Raw genomic sequence first — 22,707 nt, 5'->3', positions numbered from 1 at the left:
ATGGAAAGTTTCTAGGTTAAGCAGAAACGATTGCAAAATTTGATGCTAAAATGGCCAAATGCAGATGAAAAACACAGATAAAAAAATAATGAAACAAATGATCAGTATCTAGAATGGAAAATTTTAATAGAGGTTGTTAATCAACAGTAATAAAATAAGACTGATGCATCAAATTTTTAAGTACACGTATCTCAGGTCAACTGGATTATGTTAATAATAAAAGTCTTCTTGTATGCCTACATTTATCAGACAAATTATTAAAAATTACTAAGTGAAGAAATAAAGATGCAAACATTTACAGATGTTTCATTGGTTTGCTGAGAACTGTGCTCAGGTGAAGAAAAAACACATAAGCCAGAAGACTGAATATAGTTTGAATTTATTATCAAAAGACAAGAGGTCAGCTTGTGAATAACAATGGCGTTCTACGGAACAATTTAAAGATGATATACGTTATTGTTTGTTTCTGCCAAAAGGGGGGAAACAGAAGAAACCAGTATCAAATTTAGCCATGCAACCATCCTCAAATACATCACGGCAGTGCTGACTGACTGCAGCTAAAGCACTGTGATTTAATTTAGACAAGATGTCAGGTATATAAGAGAGTTAAATCCAACAGCAAAAAAGCTTCAAATAAACAGCCAGCTGTGGTCTTCAGCAGAAAATTAAATTAATTTTGAACATGAGCTTCCCACGTTATTTCAGTATTCGGAATGAACTTTGTTTATTTGGTTTGTACATTTAAGGGAAATCTTATTTTTTAAAAAAAAGATCAGAGTTTGGCCATTTCACTTTAAAAGGGTTACAATTTTTTTTAAAGAAAAAATGCTTTTATAAATCAAAAGAAACTGCATGTAACTGGATAGCAAAGTGACATTCCAATAAAATATAATTAGAACAAGGAAACAAAAATGTATACGTGGATATAAAGAAAATTCATGTACAAATAACTCCAAAACAAATTTCTAAGGATGATTTCCTCACTTTTACAGACCAAGGTTTGCTCCCTATTAAAGAGAGACTTGGTCAAATGCAACAACATAGTACTATTTTCAGTTTTATTTATACAAATCCCAGCTTTGAAAAACTTGAAAGAAAAGGAAATTTTAGAAGTATCAGATGAGTCTAATTTTTGCTTTAAGAGACGGTTAAAATCACAATATATGACAGCGATTTATATGATAAAATGTCTGAGAGCATTTTCTGTAATAATGCTGTTTATCGTATGTGATTCTATTATAATATTTAACAAAATATACTAAATTCCTAATTACGTCTCAATCTAAATATTTCTTTAAGACCCTTATTGACAATTCTAGTTGCCACTTCCCCTATAGAGCAAAATTTTCCTAATTTAAATCAATTTCTAAAACGACCTGGAAACTATTATTCAAGGAAGGTTGTCTAAGGCAACATTACATCAATAGAACAAAATCTTGATTATCACAATGAAATCGGTGATTTTGTTGAAATTAAGGCAAGAAAAATAGATTTTATGAAATGAATATATAATTTTCAAATTGCATGTGTCTTTATTTTGTTAATCACCCAAACTTCAGAGACTGAACAAGAGAACATCCGGAAATGGGTTTACTCTCTTAACAACTTTTATATATACCATACTATGCTATACCAATGTTAATTATATTCATCATGTTGTACATGACATCCCTCCTACTTATTTATCTTATAACTGGAAGTTTGTACCTTTTGACCACCCTCATCCAATTCCTTCTCTCCCCAGCCCAGCCCCTGACTCTGGTAACCACAAATAAAATCTTTTCCTATGAGTCTGTTTGTTGACCTACAACCCTGGGCTAGTTCCTGTTACATAACATAGTGATTCGGTATTTCCATACATTTCAAAATGATCACCATGGCAATTTTAGTTACTACGGGACATAGGGTCCTTGCCAGACCTCTGAGCACTCCCCCAGCTCTGTGCTCTTCATCATGTTTTGAACTTGATGGATTTGGGCTTGCCCTCCATATCTGCCCTCACAATTCCTGTTTATTATCAACCAGTGCGTCTGTCCTTGGTCCCAACCAGCACTGCGCCTCCAGCTTCTGAGGCTAGATTGTTCTCGGGCTCCCTGAGAGCCTTGTGGTGAAGGGATTGCAAAAAGAGTCCAGGTCAGATAAGGGTATTCAGTAATGGAAATAAATTAACATTTCCTCAGACTCCATGTGTACCTAAAGCACCATCAGTCCAACTTTTTTTTTAATTTTATTTTTTATTGAAGTCTAGTTGATTTACAATGTTAGTTTCAGGTGTACAGCAAAGTGATTCAGTTATACATATACACACATACATATATATATACACACACACACACACACACACATATATATATTATTTAGATTCTTTTCCATCATATGGTATTACAAGAAATTAAACATAGTTCCCTGTGCTATACAGTAGATCCTTGTTGGTTATTTTATATATGGTAGTGTGTATCTGTTAATCCCAAACTCCTAGTTTATCCCTCCCCTGCCCTTTCCCCTTTGGTAACCATAGTTTTTTTCTATGTCTGTGAGTCTATTTTTGGTTTGGAAATAAAATTTGTATCTTTTTTTTAGATTCCACATGTAAGTGATATCATATGATATTTGTCTTTCTCTGTCTGACTTACTTCACTTAATATGAGAATCTCTAGATCTATCCATGTTGCTGCAAATGGCATTATTTCATTCTTTTTTATGGCTGAATAATATTCCATTCCATATATATGTATATACGTACACCACATCTTCTTTATCCAGTCATCTATCAATGGACATTTAGGCTGCTTCCATGTCTTGGCTATTGTAAATAGTGCTGCTGTGAACATTGAGGTGCATGTATCTTTTTGAATTATAGTTTTCTCCAGACATATGCCCAGGAGTGGGATTGCTGGATCATATGGTAAGTCTATTTCTAGTTTTTAAGGAACCTCCATACTGTTTTCCATAGCGGCTGCACCAAATTACATTTCCACCAGCAGTGGGGGGATTCCCTTTTCTGCACACCCTCTCCAGTATTTATTATTCGTAGACTTCTTAATGATGGCCATTCTGATTGGAGGGAGATCATCAGTCAAAGAAATTTTTATTTCAACAATGAATGAGTTTATTTTTCTAAGCTTATTATATTTTGAGCCATAGCAATAATGTTCACCAACTATAACATTACTGAAATTTGTATATTCTTAAAATGAAAGACCAATAAAGATCAGTATCTACGAACATTTCAGTGTCCTTAGTGGATGTAGAGCTTTGGGGGAAGGGGGACACCTGGGATTTTTGTTCCCATCAGGATTTGATCCTGAGCCTCTAACAATAATGACAAAGGCTCATAAGATACAAAATGTGGAAGAGTCCCTGCCCTTGGATTTCTGCCACCTGTAATGAGGGACGTTTCATTTTGCTCCATGCCACAGCTAAAAGAAAGTCTGTCATGATGATAAAAAATAAAAGTAGTGAAGAGAAATACTAATCTCAAAGAAAAGTGGGGCCAAAAGTTTTCGAGTATAATTCAGTGACTAGAATTGCCTCCCGACAGTGTTCACCACCCCCGTCTATTTAGACCCATTTCTCTCAAACATCAGCCTTTAATGTTATAATTTTTTATCCAACATGATTAATTTTCTGCATAGTCTTATTACTAAGATGGTAGGGTTTTTTGTGTGCTGCTTTTTCTCTGCATGTGGACAATTATATAGGCAGTGTGGATTATTTCAGGAAGCCACTGGTTCCTTTCTTTCTTTCCTTCTTTCTTTTAATTCAGTAGTTACTATGGGAGCCAAAACATAGCTCTATATTGAAAGCACAGCTGAGTGACCATGAGGAGATTACACAACCTCTCTGAGCTCTGGCTGCCTAGCAAAGATGGAAGGCCTCATACCCACCTTTCAGAGGGGTTATCAGACTTGAATGAAATATGCTTCAACCTAGTAGAGTATCTGGTACATGATAAGTACTCAGTAAATGCTAGCAATTGCTGTTGTTCTTATTTTAGAAATTTTGTTTTTGTTAAAAATACACCCCGCATCCCCAGATACATCACTATGTTTGAAATAGAAAAAAATTTTTTTGACTTCTTAACTGTCTTATCCTCACTTTAATCCTATTTCCATTCCCAGATATGGGAATATGGGGGTGGAGAGGGCACCAGTTGAATTACTAGTAGATAGTAATTTTTTCCAAATTATACCTAAATTGTACTCAAACTCTCAGTGAGGTTAACTTTCTGAGGTTGAAGTGTTTCTAAGCTTAAACAGTTATGAGATTACTTAATTGCTTGGATGGTGAGCTCCTTGGGTCTCTAGTGTTGGAGACACCACCTGGCCGGGAGGCTGGAATGGGACATCTATGTTGGTGTGGGCAGGGTTTCTCCCTAAGGGAGCTGAGGATGATTAGGGACAACGCATGTTAAATGAAAAAGATTCCTTGTGACTCTCAGAGGGGAATTCTGTAAATTCCATGATTTTATAAATTCCAGTTGATTTGAAGAATTAAGAGCTGGGAACTCTGCTGTTTCTGTGAGAAGAAATGACAGCTTATTGAAGTGAAGAGAATGGAAGTCTTCCCCTGGGGACAAACTGAAACATTAGCTTTGGGGCCTTTTCAACAATGATAAACCAGAGGAAGTGGTTCCAACCCGGGGCTGCCCACGCCCTGGAGGGAGGGTTCAGTCCAGGGAGACCTTGGCGACAACTTAGTTTTCCTACATTTTTCATTCCAGAAAAAAAAAAAAAAAAAAAAAAAAAGGCGGGGGTTGGGGGAGGCTTGGGGGAGAATGCCTCATGCCATTTCCTGAGATGTTCAGTGTTTACAGAATATATTTTGTAACCTTGGCTCCAGGAAGAAGCAATGCATTCTGGAAATGTACAGAACTTTCAGGATCTTACTGATTTCCAATTCTGTGTACTTTTCTGTTTCCCAACTTTGGGTCATCTGCATCTTTTAAGTTTTCCAATATCTGAAATATGTGCCCTTTGCTGCTTATCAAGGTCTCCTTGCCTCGAGGCTACTACTTTCAACGAGCCCAGGCATCTGCACTCTTCTCCCTTCCTGGTAAACGCGCGTCGGGTTATGGTTCCTAACGTCCCACCTTGGGCTTTGCTGATGCTTCTGCCCTTCCCGAGACTCTGCACCCTCCAAATTGCTCATCTGAGGCAGTTTCATCACTCACTTTGATAATCAACATCCTTCATTCATTCTCCATTTTTACGTTACATACTCAGGGCGCACACAAAATTAAGCAAAATATTGAAGAAAACACAGTTGTGCCACTGCCTATTCCTACCATGACTTACTGTATTCGCTGATCCTCACTAGACTTCTGTTAAACGATCATTTTCCAAAAGGTGAAATCATTACCCTCAAACACATATAAAATGAACATACGGTAAAGATTTTATTTAACTCACTTGTCAATGAAGCGATGGTAAGATGCTAAAATTGGTTCTGAGACCAATCTTAAGAGTAGATGTATTTGTGTAGGCAGTCAGGAGTGCTGAACTGAATTGTCTCGCAGATACAAAACCAATATCCTACAGAGCATTAAAATGTGATGTTTGGGATAACCATTTCTACAGGGTGAAAATCAATGGTATCTCTACTGGAGAAAATCGGTTTGTATTTCTACGGGCAGGAATCATCAGCATTACTATCAGTTTCGACATCTTTCAGAATTATAAGGCAGCCAATCAAAGATAATCAAAGGTGTCGATTCAGTTCCTCACCAAGACAACACTCAACCTTCTGTCATCTTTTTCCACTTTCAAGTCTTTTGTTATGTATCTTGACTATTTCATTTTCCGGGGAAGTAATATCCACTAATTAGGAACAAAATTGAGACTCCATGAAAAAATTCAAGCTACTGATTTAAGGAATGTCTTTGTTTTCTTGTAGACCTCTGCATACACTAAATTACAATTAGTTGAACAAAACTAGATATTCAGAATAACGCATCTTTACATCATCTTCGGAAATGTCAGGTTATACATCTCTGCTGCTAGAGCTCGTGCTCCAATCTGACAGCCTCATCTGAGGCTTCTCAGCGAAACACAGCTTATACATATACACACTAACACACCAAGTGACTTTTGGACTCAGAGGAACCGTGAGAATTAACCAGAATATGCTTTCAGAAATTCTAGCAATAACCTCATCACAGCCATTCACAACCGTGAAATGAAAAAGGCTTCTGTGACTTTAAAAATGTTTCCAAATCCAAGCAAGCAAAAAGACACAGACGCTAATTTCTGTGTCGTAACAGCCCTGCGGCACATCCCTCAGTCCCCTTCTGACTTTTGTGTTTTCACAAAACACGGGGCTGATTGATCAGGGAGCCCAGGAAAGGCACTGGGGAGTCAGGCAGGGAACACGGAGCTTCTAGATGATTCTGGGTGAAACTCTGGCCTGGAGAGTCCGCCCTCCCACCGCCATGTCCCTCATCCCACCGTTTTCCAGCCTTCGCTGGACCCTTGTGCTTCTCCCCACCTCTCCGTCTGGACCTGCCCTCCCTTCCTCCCTCCCACGTTCCTCCCACCTCTCTCCCTCTTTCCTTTCCGCTCTCCCATCTGGCACCCTCTCTCTCCCTCTTCTCACCTCCAACCACTTCCCATATTCCTTCACCCTTTCCTACTAAGTTCAGTCCTCCATCCACTTGGCATGTCTGAAGCTTCATTTTTCTGAAGAGGGGTCATTTTCTACTCATCACACAGTCCCCGTGGGCACAGGGACAGGCACCACGTGACAAACTGGCATTTTAATAAATGTTTAGCAACAGCCCTACCTTATTGCCGGTGGAATGGCTCCACTTTGCCAGAGTTTAAACTGCAAAACCATATCAACCATCTTATGTTTCCCACTGGGTCCTACGTTTGCCCCTTTTTCAAACAGTGGAGCCCTGTCATGAATCCTCCTCCCCCCGCTAGGGCTGATCTTGCACAAATCCTACCCTCCTGGGTCCTCGGTCTAGGGCTGTGATGCTGAAATGACACTGTCCATGAGTTTACAGAGTTTATATCTCAGCAGGAGACAGGGTCAAATGGACAGGGCTTCACCACTCTGAGTTATGAACGTCCCGTGAGAAATAAGCATGGTTTGTTAAGCAAAAACACCAGAAGGGCCCTAGCATCAGAAAAGTACTTTTCTAGAGGATGTGAGAGTCAAAGGATTCAGGGCTGCGGGGAGGGCATGCTTCACAGAGCGATTTCCAGGAGAGGAGAAAGGCTGGAGAGAGAGGGAAGGAAAAGGGGGTGAGGAGCGAGCAGGTGGAAGTGGGCTTTGAGGTCAGGGGGCACAGCTTAGCTAGGGCTGGGGTCTGGAAGGGGCTGTGAGCCATGTCACAGCATTTGTCCTCAGGTACTGAAGGATGTGAAGCCGGCAGATCGTTTCATGAAGACTGCAAAGGAGAGACATTGTCTGTGAGTCTGTTTCTGTTTTGTAAATAAGTTCATTCATGTTTTTGTTTGCTTATTTCGATTTGTGTGTGTGGTTTGTGCCGCTCACACCCCCGACCCAGTGCACTGCTGTTCAAAGGCTGTCACCCCTCGGAACAAAATGGTGATGGTCCAGGGCTCCGGATGACACTGCTGGTTATAGCCAGCACCCCCAGAGTCCCCACCTTCCTCCTCTGGCAGGACAGGCTTCATGGACGGACAACCCGTACTGCTACAAACAGCCCTGGGCTCAGAAGGGCCCCTGCCCTCTGGAACGTGCTGTGGTCAGCATCTCGAAATCCTCAGTTTTTGAATGAGGTCTCGTGTTTTCATTTTGCACTGAGCTCCCCCAAGTTATGAAGGGGCAGGGTTCCTCCTTCCAGCAATCAACAGATACAGCCTTTGGATCATTTGTTAAACCCTAGGGCAAAATGGCCCCAGGACTTCAGGAATTCTTCCAAAATCAGACACAGAATGTCACCGGCATTTCCAAAGACAGAGCTGAGAGGGTCTCTCCCTCGGCTGGCACGCAGACCCTTCTCAGGCCTGTTCCAGCCTGCCTCTCCCCAGCAGCTAAGTAACACGACCTCTGGACCGTGGCCAGAAACTGCTTCAGCTCAGTGCAAGAGGAAGAGGGCATTCTTGACTTTTGCAGAGTTAAACACTTGGAGAAACTTCAGGAGGAAAGCACTTGGTAAAAGGCAAAGCTGGCTGGCCCTTCCGCCCCGCCTGCTGCTCTGTTCATTCTCACGTCCATGATGCTCAGCAGCTTTATTCCCTTCTTGCCAGTGGTCAAAGGACACGTTTAAATTTCTTATTTCCTCTACGGAGCCTGGAGAGAGGCAGCAGGCGTCTAATACAGGAAATCATGTGGAGAGGATCTCTTCTTTAATACAGTTCCCAGATGACTTCCCCTCCCCCAGCCTCCGCCCCCACCTCCAGGCGCACTGAGCCTCCCAGCTTCTTCCTGCAGCAGAGGCCAGAAGGCACTCTCACCTCTGCTCCCTAAGGTCTGCGTGAGCCCGAGGATCTGAAGTCCGGTCTTGGGAAACCCCACCCTCCGGGGGATGGGGGATTGAATCGGAGGCCCTGAAGTCTCACCTCCCCAAAGAGGTTCTTGGGAAACTCTCCAGGACAAGGTTAAATTTCAGGAGCCTGCAAAGCCCAGAAGAGAAAGGTAGGTCCCCTGCACTCTTTTGTTTTGTCTTGTTGGCTGTGGACCACGCTGTGCTGAAGCGGCCGTGTGTGGCCCTATGGCTTTTCTAGTTGGCTGCGTGCTTTCAACCTGTGCGTCTGGTTGAGATTTACTCATTTGCAAGACCAGGAGGAAGCATAGTGAGAGAGGAGAGGACCTTCCGTTGTTTTGAATTTGCACATCTGTGGATAAAGGATGTTTAGAACCTAGAACACGAGGCTTTCCTTTGGAGGCAGATCTCATTAGAAGTTGCATTTGGGGGCTGCTGTCTAAGGGGAAACAGTTTACCACCTGCCCTTTCTTTTCAACAATGTAGACCCCTCCCTTGATTATTTTTTTATTTTACTCATTTCTGAGTCATTCCTTTTAGTTAGAGATGTTCTAGACCTGACAGAGGATTTTCTAACAGGAATCTGAATTGGTGTTTCCAATTTTGGATCCGGTGGGCTGTCTCTCGTGTTATTTTCCAGTATTTGCTATGAAACAATTGTTCTTCCTAAAGTTTCCTGAAATTAGATGCAAGGAGTGACAGTATCTATCAAGGGATGGCTGAGAAAGCCGGTTTTATTTACTCTGTGGTAATAACTTCCTGCAGGGACGCTGCTCTCCTTAGCAGGCTGTATTTTCCAGTCATTAATGGGGCTCAAGATTCTGTGTTCACTGAGACCCAGTTGTCGGGAGGGGAGTGGATCTAGGCTTATTCAAATAATATGACATGTTTCTTTGATCTTTTTTGCCTTTTATACTTTCATTGTTTCCTTTTTGTCCTTATAAGCCGCCTTTCCTCCTGGAGAAATATTTCACAGCAACTCCATAGAACACTAGTCCGTTTATACCCATTTCTTTGGAAGCTGACTATTCTTTCCTAACTTAGTTCAGATGCTCAAAATTTTTGCCACTTACGTATTTTACCCCAGCGCAATCTCCCTCTATCCCATCCTTCATACCCTGCGACGGGGCTCTTGGAAAAATGCAACTCTGGTAATGTCACTCTTCTCAGGGAAGCATTCCATTGCTCCCATTGCTTACAGCCTGCTTACCTAAAAGGCAGCTCGGGGACCAGCTATAGCAGGCATCATGAAGCAGCTTGTTAGGGAAGCAGGCCCTCCATCCCTTCCTGAGACTTACTGAATCTGCATTTTAACCAGGTCCCTGGCTGATTCCTATGCACATTTAAATCTGAGAAACCCCCACTTAAGGAGGGTAGACCAGACCTTCAAGGTCTGCTCCTTTTCATCCTGTCAGCCTCACCTCTCCCCGCCCAGACTTTCCAGCTGTACCGAATACCTTTCATTTCCCCTGGACGAGAGAGCTCTGATGCCTACCCAGGTCTATGCGTGCTGTTCTCTCTGTCCCAGATCCTTTCATTCATCTTCACCCAACTACCCCGTGCAGCCTGATCGGTCCACCTTCCACCCCCCTCATCCAGTTCACCTTATACTAAGTGCCCCGCAAGTCTGCGATTTTATAGCACTCAGCAAAATGCTTCTGTCGTAGCCCTTAGCACATCCAACGATGGTTGCTAGGTTTATCTTCATCCTTGAGGAGTTACTGGTCATTGACTTCTGAATCTGTAACACTTGGACCAATGCCAGGTGCATGGCTTGTGCCTCATGCTTTTGAATTCATGAACAAATGGCTGAACAAATGAATGGATTACATTGTCTGAAGACCCCAAACCGATCACCAGATTGAGATGTGTAGTTGGAAGTTTTCCAAGGAGATGGCCAAGCTCTATAACATTTTCCCCACACTCTCCTTTAAGAGAGTTGCTAGATTCCTTTTTTTTTTTTCACCAAGTATTTTGAGTACCTGCCACAGACCGTACCTTCTAGAATCAATTTCTTTTTGGCTCTGTGAATAGTGTCTCCCATCAGGTGTTTCACTATCAGTGCCCTTCATTCTCCACGACTCCAAGTCAGAGACTTACTCATCTTTCAGCATAATGAACCCCTTCCGAGAACCAGGCACTGGGTAACATGCCAGGTGAGTCCTGCCTCCACGCACCTCCCCATCCACTAGCTTGCTTCTCCCTAAAAAGCGTAAAGGAAATCTGAAAGCCTTATCTCTAATAAAAGTTGGCACCTCCAAGTAAAGACATTGGGAGCTGGCAGGCCGCGTGATTTAGTAGAAAGGAACCTGGGCTGTGCGTCAGCGCCCTGACAGAGTCCAGCTCCTGCAACTCCTTTGCCAGGAGACCACTTCACATCCATTCTGTGGGTGGGGCCACAGCCATTTTCTGAACCTTGATTTTCTCAAGTGGTGAACAAGACAGGGAGCTGGCAGGAAAAGAAGCCCCTGCCTTTGTGAGTGTAGAGAGAGGATGATCTCCAGGGTTCCCCTCTGCTCACTTCTGTTGGCTCCATGATGATGCGAAGGGCAGCGCTCTGTCCTTCTCTGAGTCAAACCAGCGAAGAGGTGATCTTACAGAGGCTGTTTCATTACTGCCCACATGCTCAGCCGTAGACATTAAGGTTATCCTTTGACACTTTCCACCCAACACAGCATGGCCATCACTTCTGGAAAGCGGTGCCCTGAAGCTTAGAGGAATCCACGTGGCCCTAGCTGCTGGCTGGAGAGCTGGTCTGAAGGAGGGCAGCCAAGGAGGGAGGCAGTGCCATCCTCAGGCAATCCCTCTGCTTTTGGAAAGCAGCCAGGAGAAGGGAGGAAAGTGGCTCCACCAAGGAGGGCAGGAAAAATCTAGAAAGCTTTCAACATACGGCAAAGAGGAGATCCCCAACCCTCACTGTGGCACGGGCTGCAAGGACTCCCTTCCTGACAACACATGGGCTTTTTCTTTTCCCACATAAAGACTTGTGTCTTAACCAGATTTCACCTAGGAGCAGGTGCTGGGGGCCGGCCAGAGTGCCCTTTGTCCCTGAGCTCTGGGCTCCCACGCGGTGCGGGGACAGCTGGGAGGACATAGATACTTTCTGTTTGTTCTCCAGACACAACCCACCAGGCTTAGGCTGCAGCAGACTCTCCAGGCACACTCAAGGAGCCTCCCTTCCCCTGTCTGAGCCCTCTGGCCTTGCTCCCCCATTGTCTGAAGCTTCCAAACGAAATGCCTTCTGGACCCTGGACCCCCTTCAAATTCCTTCTTGCTCCCATCCACCATTCCTTATGCATCATTTTGCCTCCAGACCTCCCACACAACTACCTTGTCTGCAGCCGCCTTCCAGCAGCCAATGTGTTTGCTGGTCATTTCCTAATCTTTCAAATTCACATTAACCTCTGTTATTAAGCACATGTCGTCATAGCAACAGAAAAGAGGTTCACCTGCATGGGAGATTTCTAACGACCTGCCCGAGATCTCAGGATGTATCTGAGGTCAACCTTGCCTACACCGGGTCAGCGTTTCTTCTTTAATTCTTCTTTGAATCTTTCATCTGCCACTTCTTTCAATAAGTAGTTGTATCTTCTCGAGGTCGGATTTGTTTCTGAAAAGGCGGGGTGATATTTAGCAAACAAGGTTGTAGAAAAGATGAATTAGCGAAAGTACCTACTGTGTTGCCTCCAATGGGAAAGAAGGGGGCTGGCCAAGGTGGTGAAAATGAGAAAATTGTCATTTGCAGATTAGCTGGAGGAACCAGGGGACATTTGAAGTGAGAAGTAAGTCTTGCAGCCCTGGAAGGTTGTCTTCGAATATTTAAAGATCGCTCTAAAAAGAGGTTAACAGACGATCAGCACCTGGAAATTATAGGGGAACAGGGTTTAGCTCAGTCTGTGGGAAGATTTACCCACCATCAGAATTGTCTAAAACTGGGTGAGCTGCCTTGTGGCAGGGTGAACGCCCTGTCCTGGGCAGAGTTCCAGCACCCTGGAAGACCGTGGCCCGGGTGTTCCCAACGGGATGCCCACGCTGGGTGGAGTCTGGGTGATGACCTCAAGGTCCTTCCCGCTCAAAGCTACTGAGAGTCTTGTGATATCAGGGTGCAACCCAAGCCGCCAAAAGAAAGGTCTGCAAAAACAAACAAACAAACAAACAAACAAACAAACAAACAAACACAAGGCTACAGAATGATCCAGGCTGCCTTTTGACCATCTAGCCTTACCCATCAGCTGCGTTTCTTTTTAAATGGGGTCTATGTAACAGCAATCAAGTTAAGTTGGAGTTCCAGGAAAAAGCAAAACAGAAATGAGAACAATGAGATGAGAAAAGTTCACTCCAAACCGCTCTCCTCGGGTTACTCTTTAACTAGATTGTAGGTTATTTCTTGTGCTGCAAACACATTCTTATTTGATGGAAAAGTGCCACATTTTGTGCATTTTCAGCCAAACTGGGGTCAGGCAAGAAACAGTAGGACTCAGAGCTTTGTGCCTGATCTGTGCTCGTCTACAACATGGAAACCCTAGGATGTGGGCGATGGAGTCTTCGCCATCCAGAAATCTAACATTTAAAAGTACAGAATAAATGGTCCTACCATCCTCTAAATTTTGAGCACTGTAGTGGGATATTTGACTTTTGCTGGAAGAGGAGAGCTGGCTGGAGCTGGCCGCCTGTTCTGAGTTTATCAACCATCATTTTCCACCCACTTTTCTTTCTGTGCTAAATTAGCCACGTCATTAACAGCCTCTCTGCCAGCTCAGGAGCTGGAGACTTTTCCAGAGGGAGAATTTAGCTTAGGGGGCCCTGCACACATCACTCACATCACTGCTGCATCTGCCCTGGAATTCTTTGCTAACACTGCATCCTTCGGGGTCTCAGACTGTCTGCTCTTGTAGTTTTAAACCGTCACATCTTTCTGCAGTTGCGTGAACAGCATCTCAACATGCTTTGAATTTCTTCAAGCTTGTTTTGAAATCTCATGGGAAAGAAGCTGTTGCCTTTTCCATAGAAATGGGTATCAGCAAACCCTACATTTTGTCAAATCGAAACAAAACAATGATATATTTTATTCTCCCGGTTTGCCCTAAGCTCACTTTCTTGAAAACAATTAAAAAAAAATTCCTTTGAAATGTAATCAACTATGCAGGACAAAATCACAGAAGCCCAGGCAGACCAGCACGTTTATTTTTAGATGCCCATCAGCCCACCCCGCATAGCAGAGCAACTGTCTAATGTCCAAACCTACGGTCCTGGGAATTTCCTCTAACAAGCGTGTGTTTCCGCGCATTGTTACGGTACAAAGGGCGGCGGGGGCCCTGAGTGGGAGGCTCTGGGTTACCCCGCCCACTGTGAAATCTGGAACCTGTCATTCCCGGGTCTCTGCGGTCCTCAGTGCCGGGGTCACAATGCAGGTCGCCCGGCAGCTCTGGGCACATGCAAATGAGTAGACATGTATGCTTATGTCATCTAAAAATATCCCAGAGGCCCATGATGGCATTTCAGAAATAGAGGGTCAGCTTTCTATTTGTAGCCTCACTGGAGCTGAGAAGTGAGTTCTGGTCTCCCTCAGAAGACCAGAAATGACATCCCCTGAGAAATGGGGATGTCATTCGAAGATCCTGGGTTACACTGCAATTAATAAAGGAGTTTTGAAGCACGTTATAGTATTAAAAAATAGATGCATGAACACAGAGCTCCAATACACACACACACACACACACACACACACACACACACACGAGAAAAGGTATCTGACAGCTGAGTCACCTACAATTTTCCTATTATCCTTGCCTAGTTTCTGATCCCTGACTTATTTATCTACAAAACGGATGCCACAAACCTCACATCCTTTTGGGGAGAAATAAGGTGCAACATTGCAAATAAACTGACCCAAACTACACTTTTGCTTACGGTTTTGCATTTTGGCCCTAATATGCTTTGAGCTCCTTACGAGAAATTACTGTAAAAATATTTGCCGTCAAGTCTCCAGGGGGTTTTGTTGCTGTTGTTTGGGGGTTTGCTTTTTTCTTTTGGTTCTGGCTTGGTTTCTTGACACTGCAGAGGAAGAAGCTTAATTTGTTACTTAATGGGCACACTTTACTAGGAGAGTTTTCATGCCTCTGTCAAACCTTCCTCACTCCTGGGAAGGTCACTGCATTGTTAGTCAAGGTTGCAACGCTCAGGGTTATGTCTGGGGGTCACTATGGAAGAGGAGCAGGTGGGTCTCACAGCGGTCCACACCCACCCTGTGTGGGTCTGTGATCTGCATCCCAGCAGCCCCATATGAGGATGGTGCCCCTGCGGAATCAAAGACCACAGGGGCAAGAGGACCTGCACGCAGAAATGCCAGCCCTGAGCTGAAGTCCGGTCACTGGGCTCTGCCAGCAGGTGGACTTCCAGGTCCCCTCCGGGTCCACAGATGCCGGAAAAGGTATTCTAGCCCTCTGGTGAAAAATGTGCGAATGTTAGTCAAATTGCTTTTAGGGATTGTTTTGTTTGTGAGTGTTTATTATCAGACACCCCTCAGGGGTTCACAGGGCAGGTTGCGAATGTCCGAAGCAGGGCCTGGGAATTTCCTTCCACAAAAGCTGTGCTTCCTCTCTTTGTTGCTCCTCAAAGGACAAATGCAGGCATTGCTCAGGATCCTTACTTAACCCTTTCTCCTGTCTGCCTCCACATTGCAGACAAATCACCCTTCCAGACTTCCAAGCAGCAAGATTTCAGACCTGGGTTGTATGTGTTTGCACCTGCAGCTGCACATGCAGACAGATGTGTATATATACCGTGTGTGTGTGTGTGTGTGTGTGTGTGTGTGTGTGTGTGTGTGTGTGTGTGTGGTGAGGGGGAGGTTGATGGAGAAAAAATAGGTAATAATGCATAAAACTTATTTCAAAAGCTCTCATTCAACATTATAACGTGCACCCAGTCATTGTTCAGATCTGGTGAAGTTTCTTCTTTCTTTACTGTAATACATTTTCATACTGCAAATGCAGACCCGGTTTCTGTTCCCCATCCACAGGGAAGGATCCTCCTAGAATGATGGTTGCTTTTCCCCTTTGGAGTGTGGTTACTGGCTAATGCGGGGGCACAATGAGAGGAGAGAGCTCTCCATCAACCAAGTTATTTACCAAGCATATGCCCCGTACCTGAGTTCTGTTAGGAACCCAGGGAAAGCAGAAGTTCTGCTGGCAAGAAACTTTGAGCACATCTGACAAATATGTGGACACACGTGGGAGTGCAAGGAAACCAGATAACCAGGGGGTCTAAGTCCAGGAAGACCAGAGGAGACCCCTGAGCCCTCAGGCAGCCGTGGATTCTAATTATCTGTAGACACATTTTCCCATCGTCTCTTCATCCTCAGCTCTCCGAGTACCAGCACGGCCAAGTGCACATGCGCACCCGGCACACACATACACATGTGTGCACACACACCTACACAAGCGTACACACACACCTCACTGTGCCTTCTCAGGGGAAATCATTCCCTTGGCCTCTCACCACCAACTCCACTAAAGTATCTGCTTCACCATCCATCTCTTCCTCCTGCTTTCCTGCCTCAAGGGCAGAGACGGTCCTTCCCAGCACCCAGAGCTCAGCTCTCACTCCCTCCCATCCTCCAGATGGCCAGTGGCCTCCTCCCCTCTGATTGGCTCTTTCCCACCCATTTAATTCTAATTAGGACCTTCTCAGCACAAAACAGGAGCAGCACTTTTCCTCGCCCGTCTTCCTTTCCTCCTCACCGTGAAATGCGTGAAAGGATTGTGGATGTTCATGTCCTCGTGTCATCACCAACCATTCACCCAGCAAACCGCTCGGTTCTGTCTCCCCGCCTCCCCTACCCCCAGCGCACCTTAGCAAATGCTCTTGCCAAGACTGTCTGTGACCTCCAGGCTCCTAACCCCCTTCACTTCATGGTCTACAGCACCTGACTTTGTGGATTACTACCTTCTCTGCTCTTGTCCCCGCCTTCCCGTCTCCTGGTTTCCCTCCTACTTCTCAGTTTGCTTTGCCGGCTCCTTTCCCTTTGCTGTTCCCTCAGCCTCCTGATGGCCATGATCTGGACCTGCTCATCTCCATCTGTGCACCTGCCTGCTGCCGCTCATCCCTCTGCCAGAGCCCTCTGTTCCCCCATCTCTGTTACGTAAACTACTGATCATCCAAAGCCTGTTTTAAATGCCACCAGATTACTTCCTTTTTACATGTCTCCCCATCCCTGTGCAGAGATGACCTCTCTTCTGGGCATCCTCATAGTCCCTCATTGTAAAATGCCTTTGTCTTTGTATTCTGTCATTGTTGCCATGCACTTCTTTCCTAGGACGTACGGAGGCCGTCTTATTCATCTTTTTATTTCTAGCTCCCAGCACAGCACCTGGCATATTGCATTTTCGATAAATGTTTTAAAAGTGTCATTTACCAAGCAGACATTTTGGTGACCATATCCCTGAGCCTAAATAACATCTTTACTGTATGGAGATGGATGTATTACTAAATTTTTACTTAAATATATTTTTTGTAAGTTAAACTACACATATTTCGACAAGCAACACTATTTCATTTTTTCTCAAAATCGAAATCACACTTCCTAGCACTTCCGATTTGAGTTTTCAATCTCTGTTTTCAAGCAGAAACAAAGGACAACTTGGATTTCATGTTGAATTGAAATTTCCTATCAGGGGAAGTGTCAAAATGTGTCCGGAATGACATGGTGTTCTCGTGCACCTGCAGTGGGGTTGCCGTGGTGGAGCCAGACTAGTGTTTTGTCAAGGCTGCGACTTCACTGCGGAGCTGGCATTATGTAAACCTTCCCCAACTGCACCTGCAGATCCTTTGAAGCCACAGAGATTGATTTGCCAAGTTGTTTGAAGGAGAACCATGGGGACCCCAGGAGAATGAGCCTGGATACTGAGTCAGTACCAAATCCACCAGTCGCCCTGTCTCCGGGGAGTGCATAGGGCAGGGATGGATCTCAGAAGGCAGGGCCAGAGGCTCACCCACCTCTGGGTGGGGCAATAGTCTGCATCCTCAGTGCGGCTCTGAGGAGAAAATATGGGAACCGCCATTTATGTTGAAAAATGTCATCCCCTCACAATCTCTGTTAGGTTTTTGTAATAATTCATATATAATATTAGTTCGAGAAAACTGTCAATGGCATATAGGATAGGAGAGATACAAGCATGATTTGTCCAAGTGTGGTCTAGAGATCGCCAGGAGGCAAGCTGATGGGGGCCCTGGTTGCCAGGCCCTACCTGGATCTATTCAATCAAACCTGGGGGTGGGGGCGGGAAGGGCAGCAGAGTCGACATTTTTCAACCAGCACCTTAGATGTTTCCTCCAAAGTCTGATGGACATTTAATTATACATAAGTAACAATATTTAGAAAACACCTGCCAGCTTACGCATAGAAAACTGTCTACATTGGTGGCTTAAGAGGCCCTTCCCTGCATCCCCCTGAGTGGGTTAATGATTGTGCCATCTGGGCTCATCTTTGCAGAGACAGTCTTCCTGCTGAATTTGAACCCTTCTCTGGGCCACAAGCTTAGAAGAGAATCCTGTTCCGCTTGGCACCATCCCTCATACCACCATGGGTTTAACTTTTTGTTTGTCTTGGTAGCTTGTCTTGGAGCACAATATCATCAGTAATAGTATAGCATATAGTATAGTGTATAGTACAGTATTAGTATAATATATAATATATAGTATAGTACATAGCATATAGTATTGTGTATAGTGTATAGTAATAGTATAGTGTATAGTATAGTAACAGTATAGCATATAATATTATGTATAGTGTATAGTATAGTAATAGTATAATATATAGCATATAGTATAATACATAGCATATAGTATTGTGTATAGTGTATAGTATAGTAATATTATAGTATATAGTATACAGCCCTGTGTATACTATAGTAACAGTATAGTATATAGCATATATTGTGTATAGTGTATAGTATACTAATAGTATAGTATATAGTATAGTAACAGTATAGCATATAGTATTGTATATAGTGTATAGAATAGTAACAGTATAGCATATAGTATAGTAACAGTATAGCATATAGTATTGTATAGTATAGTAATAGTATAATACATAGTATATAGTATAGTACATAGCATATAGTATTGTGTATAGGGTATAGTATAGTATATAGTATAGTAACAGTATAGCATATAGTATTGTATATAGTGTATAGTATAGTAGTAGTATAATATATAGCATATAGTATAGTACATAGCATATAGTATTATGTATAGTGTATAGTATATAGTATAGTAACAGTATAGCATATAGTATTGTATATAGTGTATAGTATAGTAGTAGTATAATATATAGCATAAAGTATAGTACATAGCATATAGTATTGTGTATAGTGTATAGTATAGTAACAGTACAGTATATAGCATATAGTATTGTATATAGCATATAGTATATAGTATAGTAAGAGCTGGGTTTGGGAGTTTGGGGTTTGGATTCTGCCTCAAATTCTTCACTTTGTTGGACCTCCAAGCTGCACAGGTTTTAACAGAGGCATGGTGGTTGGTTAACCTTCCTAAGCCTCCCCCCCTCAAGTGGGAATAGCTCACCAGCTCACAGATAGTGAAAATTAAATGACATCATGCCCACACGATTTTTTTTAAGTCACTCAGCACAGACATGTGACAGAGGGAGTTCTCAGCAAGAGAGAGCAATTAAAAATAACAAAAGTGTCATCAACACCAGCAACAGAGGAGCAGAGAGATTAAGTAATTTGCCCAAACTTACACGGCTGGTAAATGGTAGAACTGGACCCTGCACCCAGGAGTCTGGTGCCACGGCCCATGTTCTTAACCTTTTCTCGAACCTCTAATAACGTGCCGCCTCGAGGGTTCAACGGTAACCCACGTTGACTGAGTGCTAGCCTACACAGGGCTGGGTGCTGGGCTCAGAACGGTAGACGAACAGGACCCTGCCTTGGGCGTGAGGGTGGGGACGAAGGGGATCTCAGGATGGTGGAAGAGCTCACAAATAACCTGCATCATACAGTTCAGTAAATGCCTTGACAGAGGGAAGTGAGGGCAGAAGTGTCCACCCACATAAAGGTAGTCAAAGCAGCCTTGCCTGGAATGACCTTGACCTGGGCCTTGAAAGACAATGGACACAGACAAGGGAAAACAGAGGAAGGGGGCAGTTCCAGGCAGAGGCTGGAGAGCACAGTGCTTGCAGGGCACGGAGGGGTCCAGAGAGGGGAGAGTAAGAAGAGAAGAAAGTAAAAGAGAGAAGTGAAGCTGGGTGTGGAGGCAGAAACCCTAAAGATGAAGGATTTTAGCTGAAGATAACTGTATGTCATTTTACGAGAGGAGAGACTTTCCATGAGCCAACCCAGCAGCTACGACTGATCTGCCGGTGTTTCTCTAAATGTATGCAGAGCTTCTGATTCTGCTGGCCTGCGTCTGGAGACCAGGCATCAGCATTTCCGCAAAGTAGAACCATGGAGAACCACCAGGGTAAAAATAATCAGGCTCTACCTCAGTGGTTACCAAGCTTTTGTGTGCATCAGAATCACCTCTGAGCATTTTGTTTAAATGCAGATGACTGGGTCCCATCCCTGAGTTTTAGATTCTGGGGATCTACAGTGGGTTCAGGAACTTGCATTTCTAACGAGTTCTCGGGTGACGCCAAGGCTGCTGATCTTTGACACTTTACAGAGCAGAGCCTCAGAGTGTGAAGCCAGGAACTTAGGCAACATTATTTAGGTGATGCTTAAGCTGAACTAAAATGTGAAAATTCCTGGGAGGAAGAATGAGTGTATCTCTTATTTCCTTTGCTGTCATGCTCCTTTGACTTTGAAATATTTCTGTAGTTTAAGAAAATCGAACGCCAATATTCCTGACATTCTGACTCATTTTGCTCTGTGAGTGATCAAAATACGGTGACTGGTAGGGCTCTTGGAAATTTAAAAAATCAACCCTTTGAAACGTTTGTTTGCAAAGCCGGAAGTCACTTGCTGCCCAGAGCAAACACTCAAGCAGAGGGTTTGCCCCTTTGGAGGGCTTTAGATCCGCGGCTTTTGAGTGAGTTTCTCTACATTTTTAGAACCGCTTGAATCTGCATCTTGATGGAATGGGCTGTGAATGTGGACGTGTGAGATCAGTGTGCTTGAGTGTGGCCAACTGGCCAAGACCAACATATATCCTAGGGTTGTTATTTCCTCCTTGGTAGATAAGACAGGAGGCGGCTGGGAAGCCCAAAGCCCTTTGACCAAGAAAGGAGGGAAAGGATGGATGGGGAAGAAAGGATCCTGGAAGCTTCGTGTTTCTCTTTGCTTCCCCAAACAAAAAAACTTCCTTTTTTTTTTTATGTCATGGTCACCAACTAAATTTCTCCCACCAAAGATTTCAAAGAAAAATATTCATGTGAAAAACAGCAAGTGGCAAATGAACAGCCTTTAGTTAAAGAGTGAGTTGATGAATCAGAGAGAGATTCCCAGGAGCAGAAATAATCACAAATCATTAAACAAGCAAGTCCTTGTGGGGGTTTATCATCAGCCCAGCAGCTTCAACATCTCTATATAGAGTATCAAAATGCCAACGCCATTCCAGTGTTGGGAAATCCTCATTCATCCAAAGTAGATTTAATTCCATGAACTATCTCTGATGCAAAAAAGAAGCAATGGGCTAAATAAATGCTTTAAGATTTTTCAATACTACACAGTGTTTCACCAGGGAAATTAATTACTGGAGTTCCCCCATTCCGTATCTTTACAATAAAATTCAACCTTTACTGAAAGCCACTTTGGAGTTTTGAAACAATGAGTTCAAAGAGATGTTACTTAAAATAAGTGGAATGAACTGTGATTGTGTAAAAAGGAAATAAGCAGAAAACTACTTTCACTGAGTCCAAGAAACAATATATTTTTATTAACTTGCTCTGTCCCCGTTTAATTTTCACATAGGGGTTTTAGTGGAAGTTCCCCAAACATGCTGATTTGGTTGTCTAGTTCCTCTGCGCCTGCCCCAGCTCAGGGGCAGCAGTGCCCCCACCTTTCCTGATGCCCCCCCCCCCCGATCTCACCTGGGTTCCAACCCCAGCTTAGCCCTGCCCGTGTTCAATCCGGATACCTCGAGCTTGGCCACTCCGCTGGCCGTGTTAAAGCGGGACTCCTACGTGTAGAAAAGAATCACTAAGGGAGGAACGATGAGTCTCTTTTGCTTTGATGTCATCTGAAAAATGGGGGGAAAAGGGAAAAGTAAGCTGAATTGGGGGGAGAGGTGAGGACCCCGTGAAGCAAGCACTTTGTGGTGGAGCATGAGGGGTGGTTTGTGTGGTTTGTAGAACAGTACTTTTCAGACAACAGTTTGCACAAGAGTCACCCAGAGAATTCGTCAATGGTGACTCTGGACGCCACCCTAAGATTCTGGCAAGAAGGTCACAGGCAGGACCCCGAAGTCCTGGTCAGTTGACCCCGCACGCTTATTCAGAACCGTTCCCACGGGAATCACTGGGGTCAAGTCTCGGTGCTGATTGGCTCCCATCAGATGCTGCCTGGTCTGGTGAGAAGACCAGAAGGCTGCAAGGTTTCAACCATGGCTTTGAGGTGCAGGGGAGGAGGACGTTTTCCTCAGCATCTTATGGCCACAGCTTGATCTGAAAATTCGACTGACAAAGACAGGTTAGCAGAAGAAAAGTATAGCCATTTATTTAATATGTTTTCCATGACCCAGAAGCCTTTGTGGAGAAATGAAGACCTAAAGGAAGAGTTAAACCTGAGTGTTTCTACGGCAGGTTTGGTGAAGAGTGGAGAGTGGGGACCGCTAAGACGGGATAAAGAGACCTAGCCAAGTCTGTTTGCTCAAATTCCTCTCGGCATCCTGTCTCAGGTCCCTCTCACATGAGGGTCTTATGGTCGGCTTCAGGTGCAGAACAGCAGGGGAAGACCAGAGAGAATGTCCTGTTTCTGCCATTTTCTCAAAGTCTTAATCTCCAAACACCAAGGTGCCATGTCTGAGAGAAGCATATCCTGGATTCCTGCAGCGAACAGCTCACCTCCAGTGACCTCATCCACCTCCCTTCCCTTTTTGACAGCAACCTCAGAAGTCACTCATTGCCACTGGCTGCCTAGATGCCCGACAGAACAAAACAAATACAGGAATAGAGGAGTGTGAGTGGGCAGCCAGCGGGTGGCGGGGTCCAGGGCCAGCAGGAAGGCAGGGAAAGAGAGGATGATGCTTCCAGCGCACCTGAGTGTCACCCTTCTTCCAGCAAAGAGTTTCCA

At 44.1% G+C, this 22,707-nt stretch overlaps 1 protein-coding gene across 1 annotated transcript in view; it reads left to right on the top strand.

Annotated features, from left to right (window-relative positions):
- Window positions 1–8,179: 8,179 nt before the first annotated feature.
- Window positions 8,180–22,707, top strand: part of ADGRF5 (adhesion G protein-coupled receptor F5) — a 93,042-nt gene continuing 78,514 nt past the window's right edge. The window contains exon 1 of the mRNA XM_010973849.3: window positions 8,180–8,607. The gene's annotated coding sequence lies outside the window, so the exon portion shown is untranslated. The remainder of the gene's footprint in view (window positions 8,608–22,707) is intronic.

The sequence above is a fragment of the Camelus bactrianus genome, chromosome 20, assembly GCF_048773025.1.
Source record: "Camelus bactrianus isolate YW-2024 breed Bactrian camel chromosome 20, ASM4877302v1, whole genome shotgun sequence".
NCBI lineage: Eukaryota > Metazoa > Chordata > Mammalia > Artiodactyla > Camelidae > Camelus > Camelus bactrianus.
The sequence above is the reverse complement of the archived record's forward strand: the minus strand, read 5'-3'. Positions and strand labels throughout refer to the sequence as shown.